Genomic DNA, 11,968 nt, shown 5'->3' with positions numbered 1-11,968 from the left:
GGGGCTGTTAAACGACTGCTATATTACGCATGCAACGATATTGCGAGCGAATCTGAAGAAAGGCGACATTTAAATGCCACGCGCAGGGTTGTTGTGAGCTAGCAGCGCGCGCTAGCTCTGTGTCGACGCATCAAAATAAGATGCTGCTGCTGATGTGTTTTCGGTAAATCCCGCTCACTTGTGTTCGACTCAACGATTTGTAAAACCGACGCTGCGCGCAGATGCCGCACGGTTCGCTTGAACGTCGAGCTCGAGGCCTCCCTTTTTCATAATATTAGTCATTTTCCCTCGAAGACGCCATTTTTGAAGGCGGCTGTTTCTCTCCTTTCTCCCTCCCCTCTGTCGTCTGGTCCACCTCACCTCCTCGAACAGAAGCTATTCCCGGAATACATCGCTCCCTCTTATTTAACCCAAATGGTCAGAGACCAGAGGATGCACGATGTCTGGCCTTCAAGTGAAAAAAGAGCGTCATTGTGGGCTTCGTGTTGTTGCTGTGGTAAAGCCCCCCCCACACACCTTTGACAATGACCATGAACGGTGACAAATCCTTTAGTATTTACATATGCGACCCTGGACCACAAAACCAGTCATAAGGGTATTTTTTTTTTTTTTTATTGAGATTTATGCATCATCTGAAAGCTGAATAAATAAGCGCCCCATATGTTTGGTTTGTTAGGAAGGGACCACATTTGCCTGAAATACAACTATTTGAAAATCTGGAATCTGAGTGTGCAAAATATTGAGAAAATCACATTTAAAGTTGTCCAAATTAAGTTTTAGCAATGCATATTATTACTAATCAAAAATTATGTTTCGACGTGGGAAATTTACAAAATAGCTTCATGGAACATGATCTTTATTTAATATCCTAATGAGTTTTGCCATTTTTGACCCTTACCATGTATTGTTGGCTATTGCTACAAATATACTTGCTCCAGGGTCACAGCCTGCTGCCTCACTCTGAATGAATGGCATTGTAGTAATACAGTTATAGAAAAAGTGCTATATCAATACTTTTATTGCATATCATTGCTCTTTTGTTGATTTTGATTGCTTCCATATTGTAAATCGCTTTGGATAAAAGCGTCTGCTAAAATGTAAATGTATGGACTTAATCAGATGCAGTTATGTTTATTCAGTCATAATTAAAATATATATACAGTTGACAACCAGAGCTGGGTAGATTACTTACAAATTGTAATCTGTTACTGATTCCATATAACATGACAAAAATTATAGTTGGTAGCATAATCCTTTATGCAATCAGACTACTTTTAGATTACTAACTCATTTTTCCACATTGATTTAAAATAGGATAATCTTGTATCACATTGATGTAAAAATACAAAGAGAAGGAAAAAAAATTCCAAAAAGTGCATTATATTACGTCAAGCTATCCCAAACTGGGAACTGCTGGGGGGTTAACGAAAAGCTAATTAATTAAATCATAAAATTATTAAGTTAAAAACAAATTAACAACACTTACTGAAAAATGCAATATTTTGTTTGTTTACATGTCATTTGACCATTAACCAATGAACATGCAAATATTAAAATATTTATTCAATATTACTTCAAGTAAATATATTAGGTGAAAGAGGTTCAGGTGACAAAAAAACTGGTGAATTTGTGCATTTTAATGTGGTCAAATGCTGTGTACTAATAGGTGCGTTCGACTTGAAGCACGGCTACAGACGGTGGTCAACGAGAGTAGCCGCTTGCAGTCAGGGGCGGAGTTGAAAACGGAGTCGTCAAGTCGGACACTTCGGGGCTCTCGTAGTTTGCTGCATCTACCTCAGTCATGGCAGATCACGTGGCGTTTGCTTGCTTTATTGCAGACGAACTGGAAGCTATAGAAATGCCGTTATTGTTGTATGAAATTGAGCACAATGAGCAACGAAAGTGAGTAAAGGTTCAATGTAATAAGTATTGTTTTTATATATCCAAAGGGACATGGGACCATATCCAACACCAGTGTGACTCGTTATTTCTAATACTAACCAATCAATGCAATTATACTTAACAATTTTCATTAGAAGTGATTCTTTTTTTATTACTATGTTGGTTTATGTTTTAATAAACCTTTAAGATGTATGTAATATTTTGAAAGGGTGTCATCACGACAGAAACAAGTTTTAAGTAAATAAATAGAACATATTGAAAATTTGACTTGTGCAGTATGATTCATTATGTGTTTTTTTGCTACTGCAACTTAATAAAAATAATCTATGAAGATAATAATTGTATGTACTAAATGTGGTTTTCATTACAGATAAAAGAATTAGGATGTTACATATTTGTTTACTTATTTTACTATTTCTCCAGTTAGGTAAGCACATTTTAGTAAGACAAAACACCATGCACATTCATACGTGAACACCATGAACAGGCCTACGGATAAGCCCAATTTATTTGCCTTTCTATTATGATTTATACCAGCTTATGAAAGTGATCTGAATGTTGTATTAAGTTGACATCCAGCCAGAGTTGTTGGTAGTAATCACATGCAAGTGAAGATGGATGAACCCAGCAACTAGACAATTAGTATCAATCAGAATCCATGATGACCACATTATATTAAAAGTCTGTAAGATTGACATTTGATTTATTCCATAAAAAAATTATCTAAATAGGTTATGCAGCTTAATACTGTAAAGGGTCTGTATGAAAAAGGTCCAAAATAAACCTATGCACAAAACCTATATAAACGAATTAACAAAAACGTGATTGCAGTAAAAAATAATTGTAATCTTTTAATAAACATGATTTACGAGATGAAGATGACATGAAAAGTTAATTTATTTTTATTTTTTTGAAAGTCCGTATATGAGCATTAGTGGGACTGAAGTTGTCAGAATAAACCCGAAATACACGTCGTTGTTGTCATGTGGTGAATTTGGCCAATCGTGAAACAGCTGTGTCGTCATCAGCGCTCCCGCAGTCGCTCTGGAGAAATTGCGCCGGCGGGGCGGTTCAAGATGGCGCTCTAGCAACATGTGAATTGGTGTGCTCCGCAAACTCAAATAGCTTAAATTGCTTGTAGTGCATCTGTGAAACAACTTTCTCATTCGATCTTAACTTAGAATATTATTTAATTAGTAACTACCTCATTACGTGAGTGTGTCACAATGGGCAAGTCCGAAAAAAGAAAGAACAAGAGCACGTCTCAGATGAAGGCTAGTCCTGCTAGCAAAGCAAATAATGAAATGCCACAGGTTTCCGGCAATCTTGTGGCGGAAAATTTACATGATTATGCCAAAACAGACATGCAATCTGACGAATTTATGTTATGTGAGGAGGAATTCCCTGCACTTCCCGACACTCCATGCAAGTCTCCGGCTGCCAAACAACGGAAAACTGAGCGTTCGGATGTTGCTATTCTCGCTCAACTCGGAGCTCTTTCGCAGTTAATTAACACCCGGTCTGATTCTCTGGAAAACATGATCGGAGAAAACACACGTGCGATTACCGGCATGAAGGAGGTAATTAATGAAAATACCAGACAAATTACCAGTGTGAAGGAAGCTATCGAATTCATGAGTGCAGAAGTTAACAGTCTGAAAGCCAAGTACGGAGTGGTGGAATCTACGCTGGGCAAAATGGAGCAGTCTTCCGTGGAGCAAGACAGAAGACTGTCCCAGCTGGAAAGTTACTCGCGACGGTGGAATCTGAGACTCTATGGTGTTCCAGAAAGAGAAAGAGAAGATGTTCGTGGAAGGGTCATTGAGGTCTGTCAGCACATCTTACCAGAGGACAAGGACAAACTTCCAAATGTCATTGATACTGTTCACAGGTTAGGTCGCAAACAGCCGAACAAGACCAGAGGAATTATTCTGCAGTTTGCTTCTCGTTTCTACCGGGAAGCTGTGTGGCGTGCAGCAAAGGAGTCTACCTTTCTACGGGAAAATAACATGAAAATATCAGAGGACCTGTCTCTTGCGGACAAAGAAAGAAGAAATAAACTTTGGCCAGCAGTGGAGAAAGCTAGAAAAGATAACAAACGTGCTTACTTTATTGGAGGTAGGGCTTTTGTAGAAGGAATTGAAATATTCCCTCCTGTCTGAGACTTTATACTCGGATAGGCTTCGTGAGAAGCCCATTTCAATGTGTAATGAAGCAGTAGGCTAACAAGAGTCTGGTTAATTTAGAGATTGGTGGCTTTTTCTGAAAATTTAATTAACATTTTTAATTTAAAATTAAGTTTAATTTTATTTTTATGGGAAAAAAGCTGATATTCTAATGTTTAATACAAATTAATGCCACCTTAATTTTACTTTGACCTTTGAATTTGATTTTTATATATATATATATATTTTGACACCTGGAACATTTTTTGTAAGGCCCTTTGTTCTATTTAAAAAAAAAAAAAAAAAAAAAAAGTTTCTTTAGAAGTATTGTTTCCTATGGGAAAAAAATGAAGGCCAATTTGATAACTCTTACTATTTTAGTAATTGAATATGCTTTGCATAACAAGGGATTGTTTATTTATATTTTGATATATGACTGTTCCATGGTGTAGATATATGCACTTTGATTTGCACTACATATTTATATAGAGAAATATAGAGTTTGCTGTTCTCATCGTTCTGAGTGTATTTTTGCAAATACTTTTTTGGAGACCTGTTCTATCTACTTTTACACTAGAGTTTTGTTTCTCTTTTTATGTCTCTATCTATAATTTCTTTTAATACAAGAGGGTTAAGAAACCTTACAAAAAGGAAAGCAATTTTTTTGTATCTTAAACAGTTTAAAACTGACTTTTGTTTCTTGCAAGAATGTCATTCCACCAAAGATGATTGTAACTTTTGGAGATCTCAGTGGGGGTTAGATTTATGGATGGCTCATGGAACAAGTAATTCAGCTGGTGTTTGTATCCTTAAAAATAAGTTTAATGGGAAGATTGTATGCTCTGATTGTGACCCAAATGGCCGTTATATTTGCCTTGTAATAGAAATTTCAAATTTAATGTGTATTATTGTTAATATTTATGGATACAATCAACAAAAAGAAAACGAAAAACTTATTGTTCAAGTGGAAGAACATGTTTTGAAGTTACTAACTAAATACCCAAATTCTTTTTTAATTTTTGGAGGGGACTTTAATGTGGCTTTGGATAACATCTTAGATAGATGGCCTCCAAAGTCACCTGATAATTCAAATCTTTATTTAAAGACGTTTATGGAACGATTTTCTTTAGTTGACAGCTGGAGAGAGACACATCCTTCTCAAAAACGTTTTACTTGGTGCAATAATTCTCTTTCAAAGCAGTCTCGGATAGATTTATGGCTTATCTCTAGAGATTTAACTAACTCTCAGTCTGACATTATTCCATCACCACTTTCTGATCACAAATGCATCTCTATATTTATTAATTTTTCAGATACTCTTTATCAGCATAGAACTACTTCCTATTGGAAACTAAATATTTCATTGCTTAATTATAAAGAAGTAAAGGAAAAAATAGACTTTATAATTTGCAGTTATTGGAAAAAAGCTAATAAAGAAAATAATTTTGGTAGTAATTGGGAGTTAGCAAAATATGAAATTGGTAAATTTTTACGAACATTTAGCAGTAAATTGGCAAAAAAGAAAAAAAATGATGAGAGTATTATAATATATAAAATTTCAGGTCTTTTATCTAAGTCTATGTTGTCTGATACTGAAAAAGTTGAACTTGCACATTATCAACATATATTAGATGAGTTTTACAAACAAAAAGCTGAGGGAGCATTTGTTAGATCGCGGAAAAGATGGATGGAAGAAGGTGAGCAAAATTCTTCTTATTTTTTTAGATTAGAAAAGCAACAAATAAAAAAAAATCTGATTGGAAAGCTTATGATTGATGATAGTCTCTGTGAGGACCAGAAAATCATTGCCAATTTTTGTGCCAAATTTTATAATGATTTATATACATCTAAATTTAATAAACAACATGCTTTTGATTTTTTTGAATCTTTATCTTGTATAAATAAATTGAGTAATGCTGATCAAAATTTTTGTGAGGCTCCCATTACTTTAAAAGAAGTTGAAGAAGCAATTAAATTATTAAAAGTAAATAAATCTCCTGGCACAGACGGTCTCACATCAGAGTTCTATCATATGTTCAGTAAAAATATAGCTCCCTTCTTGCTCAGAGTTTATATGGAAAGTATAAATAAATCTTTTCTTCCTCCTACTTTATGCCAAGGTTTGATTACCTTAATTCCCAAGCCAAATAAAAATACTACTTTATTAGATAATTGGCGTCCAATAACGTTGTTAAACAATGATTATAAAATAATTGCTTTAATATTAGCCAAAAGATTAAAAGGGATATTACATTCTATTATTGATGAAACACAATCTGGCTTTATGCAGGATAGACATATATCTAATAATATAAGATTAATTTTAGACATTTTGGATTATTCTGATATAATTAATGATGATGGTTACATCTTTTTTTTGGACTATTATAAAGCCTTTGATACTTTAGAGCATGGTTTTTTATTTCAAGCCCTTAAAGAAATCGGTTTTGGTGCTAATTTCTGTAAAATGGTTAAAATGTTATATAAAAATGCAAATAGCTCAATCAAGTTAAGCAGTGGTACTTCTCCAAGGTTTTTTTTAAACTGTGGAGTTAGGCAGGGATGCCCTGTATCTCCTTATTTATTTTTAATTGCAGTGCAATTTCTTAATTTGTATGTTAAAAGGAGTAACATAAAAGGTATTACAATTGGAAATGTAGAATTAATTATCAGTCAACTAGCTGATGACACAGCATTGTTTTTAAAGGATTCCTCTCAAGTCTCGGTAGCTTTAAATATTCTCCAAGCATTTACCAAAGCTTCTGGTCTAAATCTTAATGTAGATAAATGCGAATTATTGCCCATTAAAAATGGTTGTGTTTCCTCAATCTGTGGCGTAACTGTTAAAAACACAGTAACATACCTTGGCGTAAATATAACGAAGAATAAAAACAGATGTGCTACAAATTTTAATCCAGTCATTGCAAAGACAAAGAAAAAATTGAATGGCTGGCTTCAAAGAGATTTATCTCTTAAAGGAAGAATTTTGCTCACTAAAGCTGAGGGGCTATCGCGTCTCTCTTATGCAGCCCAATCTCTCTATGTAGATAAGCCATCGTGTAAACTGATTGATAGAACTTTAACAGACTTTGTCTGGAAAAACAAATGCCATTATATGAAAAAGTCTGTTATACTAAATTCCTATAATAAAGGTGGCCTAAATTTTATTGATTTCAATTCTTTAAATTATGCCTTTAAAATAAATTGGCTTAATAAGTATTTGAAAAATCAACATTCAATCTGGTATATTTTTCCACAGCAAGTATTTTCATTCGTTGGAGGTATTAAATTTCTATTGATGTGCAATTATAACATTTCAAAAATACCTGTTAAGCTTTCAAATTTCCATCAACAGGTACTTTTGGCCTGGTTGTTAATTTATAAACACAATTTTACCCCCCATACATTTTTTATTTGGAATAATCAAAATATTTTATATAAAAATAGATCTTTGTTTTTTAATCAGTGGTTTAATAATGGTTTGCTTTTAGTAAGTCAGTTATTTAACAGCAGAGGTTTATTAATGACTTATATAGAATTTATTTCAGAATATAACATACCAGTTAGTCCAAAGGAATTCGCCATTGTTATGGGAGCAATAACATCAGGAATCTGTATGCTCTTCAAAAATAGCAATCACTCCGCAATTAAAAAAGCTTCTTCTCCTGATCCAATAGATACCACTATAGGTAAAATATGTTTTTCTACTAAAAAAGATAGAAATTATAAAATTAGATCTCTTTTTATTGAAAATGTTACTACTTTGTCGCCTGTAATTTCTTACTGGAATAGTTTATTTAGAAATTTGAATTGGAAAAAAATATGGTCTCTACAACAGAAATACTTCCTCACTAATAAAGTAAAAGAAGTTTCTTTCAAATTAATTAATAAATTTTATCCTGTTAAACATTTTATGGAGAAGTATAAGGCTAACATTGATACTAAATGTTCATTTTGCGAATTTCATTCTGAAACAGTCTTTCATTTATTCTGGACTTGTCATTATACTGTACAACTTTGGAAACATATTGGTTCATTTATTAATGAGAATATCCGGCAAAATGTATCCATTACCTTCAAAGGAATTATGTTTGGACATTATGAGTCTGATTCTACTAAAAGCAATGCTTGTTTTGTTATAAATTTAATTTTTTTTCTTTGTAAATTTTACATTCACAAATGTAAATTTGCCAACAACAAACCGCATTTTATTGTTTTTTTGAAAGAATTTAAAAATTACCTGAATACCATTTCATTGTCAGAAAATAAGAAAGCAAGAAGAACTACTTCATTTTGCAACGACTTTAATTTGCATACTGTAATTGATATTTAAATGTCTTACCCTCAACTTCTTATGTTTTTGTCTTTTTTTTTTTTTCTCCTTTCCTACTTTTTCTATTATAACCTGTAGTTCTTGACTTCAGTTGGCATATTGTATATTCATGATACTTTGTATATTGTGTACAGTCATTATTCGAATGTCAACTCTGTGTTTTTGTATTGCATTAATAAAAAAAAAAAAAAAAAAAAAAAAAGAGAAATTGCGCCGGCTGAGTCAGCCGGCTGCTCTCGAAACGCTATCGCGGTACTTTGATGCCACACGTGACAGTGACGTGTGGTCGGCGCCGGTTCAAGTCGGACTAAATTTCTAACCGGCATGCACTGCTTCAAGTCAGCCGCCGATCGGTCTGCTAAGTGCTGCATGAAGTCGAACGCACCTAATGACTGATCTCTGTGTGCAGGTGCAGAAACCCAGAAGACTCTCTGACTGTAAATAAGCGGTGGGTTCATTATGAAAGGAGAATGAAAAAGAGGAATCAATAAATTTTGAATAAATTATTGCTACTGTGTAAACAACAGGCTTTGCATGATTTGTGTTAGAAAGTGCCCATTAATTAATAGATTTTTAGGAATATATATAGCATAATCTTTAACTGTGTATTCTAGATGAGGATATTTTTGTCTCCTATAAAACATTTTTATTTTTTTTTTAAACACAAGTGTTATTTCCAGAACATATTTATTGCTACTTAGAGTTAGGCTGTTAGGGTGGTATGATTTGGTAATTGGGTCAAGTCCAGAATTGACCCATTAGCTTCTGATTGTTTGGAAAATACACACAGGCACAAGTTTAGCTGACAACGTTTTGCTTATGGTAAGTTAAATATGAACTAGTTGAATGTAAATATGCAAGGATGTCACTCTCACCCTGACTCTCTGTATCTCTATAATGACGGCAGGCAGATCACAGACATCCAGCGGGGACAGAAGAACACAGCAGCAGCAGCAGCTCGATCAAAGCCCAATCGATAGGTGAAAAATAAAGCCCCCTAATACCCTCCTGGACATTTAATTTGAGTTTATCTAATTAATATGCATGTGAAACGCGTACCAGAGTAAATGGCCCACGGTAAAAAGTTCCATTTTGGCTTTGAGTAATCTAATTAAAAAAAAAAAAAAGATTTGCATTTCTTGAAGGAAATGCCAGCGATTGTAAATCAGAGCTGCTTCAGCACACAAAAACAACAGCGATGCTTTGCAGCGTTGAGGTAGCTATGAATAAGTAGGCTATATTCAAGGTAGACTAATCATAATTCAGTATGCAAAACAATGTAAAAAATTAAGTATAATGATGTGAGATGTAGAGTGTAATGATGTCTGTCGGTTACTACATACTGAGTGCTTATTATTCTCTGTTAGACAATGGCAGATGTATACAATTTTAAAATTAATTGTAGAGGTAAATAAAGGTTTTTTTACTTTAAAGAACATAGTTGTAAAATCATAAAATTAATTTCAGTTGTGTATTTTGTTGACACCTACGTTTCACTCATAATATTGTCAATTAATTACAAAAATATAACTTGGTAATAAGATTTTTTTTAATCTAACTTCTGGTGAGGCCTAAATACATATAGAAAGACTACTTTTATTACAACCATAAGATGCATTTGACCTAACTTTAGGGTTGGAATGATTTGAATGAATGAATGTATAATACAACACATGCAGATGAGTAACAACACAAACCTTGTTGGTTATTTTTATTGACGCCTATTAAACTGATTACGAAGACCATCCTGAATCCATTTCTCTTCCCTCTCTCCCACTCTCACACACATGCACGACCACGATCCATTCACTCTCAGTGAATGAGATGTCAACATATATTCACTGATATAGTTCAAATTCTGTTGAGGGGTGGGAAACACATTGCACGCTTACATAACCACACATAGAAAAGCAAATGAAACCTGGCCAGTTTTAACATGAAAAAAATCAATATTGCATTGGGAATGCTGTTCCTAGGTCATTTCGACCTGTTGTTATTCCTAAAAATACATATACTGATGTTAACCAACTGATAGCAGCTAAGACAATATAAGTTATGATATGTCCAAATAGTTGTGCCATTACCTGATGCAAAAACATAATACATATGCTATTCTTTTTGCAGCAGCAGCATAAATAGACAGTGCTTTCCATAGATTTGGACTGGTCAGTTTTTAATTAATCACGGTTTGCTTCCCCAAAACTGGATACCTTGCTTAGACTATATAAATATGATAAGATATGATGATACATCTGTCACATGATATAATTAGCCTTTTAGTGCCCACCGATTTCCATACAATAAGTAAATAAAAAATGGAAAAGAGCTGACACGCAGACAACTTAAACTTCACAAAGACACACAAAACTGGATCACATTTACAGGATTCATGACAACTGTTGAGCAAAGAAGCCATTTATACAGAGAGAGTGTCCCTCTTTCAGATATATTACGCTGGATCAGTTGCATAACCGCTGCACGGAAGCCCAGTGACAAAGCAGTGCTGTACAAAGAGATCAATTTCATATTTTATACTGTATCATAATCATAATTAGAGACAAATTGATATGAATGTACATATTTCGTGATGTGCGAGCAAGGATATTTTGCTTTAAATACCATTCAATTTTCAATTTCCTCTTTAGGTCGCAAGGGGTACAGCACATTTTCCTCATCAGATAATGTCCAGAGGAAGTCTTTCTTTCGCTCTCATTGCGGTAATACTGTGTGCCGGCGTACAAGCAAGGGAGAGCTCTTTTCTGCAATACTCTTTTCTTCTTAAAGGTGAAGTGTGTGATTTTGGAGGGGGGTTTGAAATACTTTGTTCTATTCCAGCTTTATTCTTTAAAAAAAGGGGGGGGGGGGGGGGGGGGGGGTTGCTGCAATACCATAGAATAACTATTTTTGGGCCTTTCAGTAAAATAACCATTTTTTCTTTGTGTGACATTTTAATAATCTAAAGAACCGTTTGTGTAATGGAATGAATCCATGGATTTTAACAGTGCTACATGAAACCATAAATTCTACAAAAAAAAAAAAATTGAATTAAATTAAACTTTGGCTCAACCAATAGTGTGAGTTTGGGGCGTGGCTATCTGACAGGCAGGGGAGGGTTCAGGAAATCTTGTAATTATTTTTGCATTTCCGTTCAGTGAGGCTAGTGAAAGAAAATTTACTTTAAAGTGATTTTTTTTTGACAAAAGCACGCATGTTTGCTTGTCTAAAATAATTTTTTATGATTATGTTGCAATTCCCCCAAAATATGAATTTTTAATACCTCAGACATTCAATTCTTTCTTAAACAGTACACCTAATGGCCATTTTTGTATCCCCAGGAGTAATATACAAATAAATTATTTTCAATAAACCAAAATTGACAAATCAAATAATCAACGACATTCACTTGGTTGGCTTCAACCAAAAGTCTTGCAGCAACAGAGAATCGGGATGAACATCCTGTCACATTTTGGACTGATTCCCGTTCCCTTTGGCATCTAAGAGGGAAACTCTACATGTGAACTCTTGTTGGAGACAACAGTCACGGGAATCCTCCGTTAGTCAGACGCTC

Source organism: Barbus barbus (assembly GCF_936440315.1).
Source record: "Barbus barbus genome assembly, chromosome: 32".
NCBI classification, from domain to species: Eukaryota; Metazoa; Chordata; class Actinopteri; order Cypriniformes; family Cyprinidae; genus Barbus; species Barbus barbus.
This window is presented reverse-complemented; position numbering follows the sequence as displayed.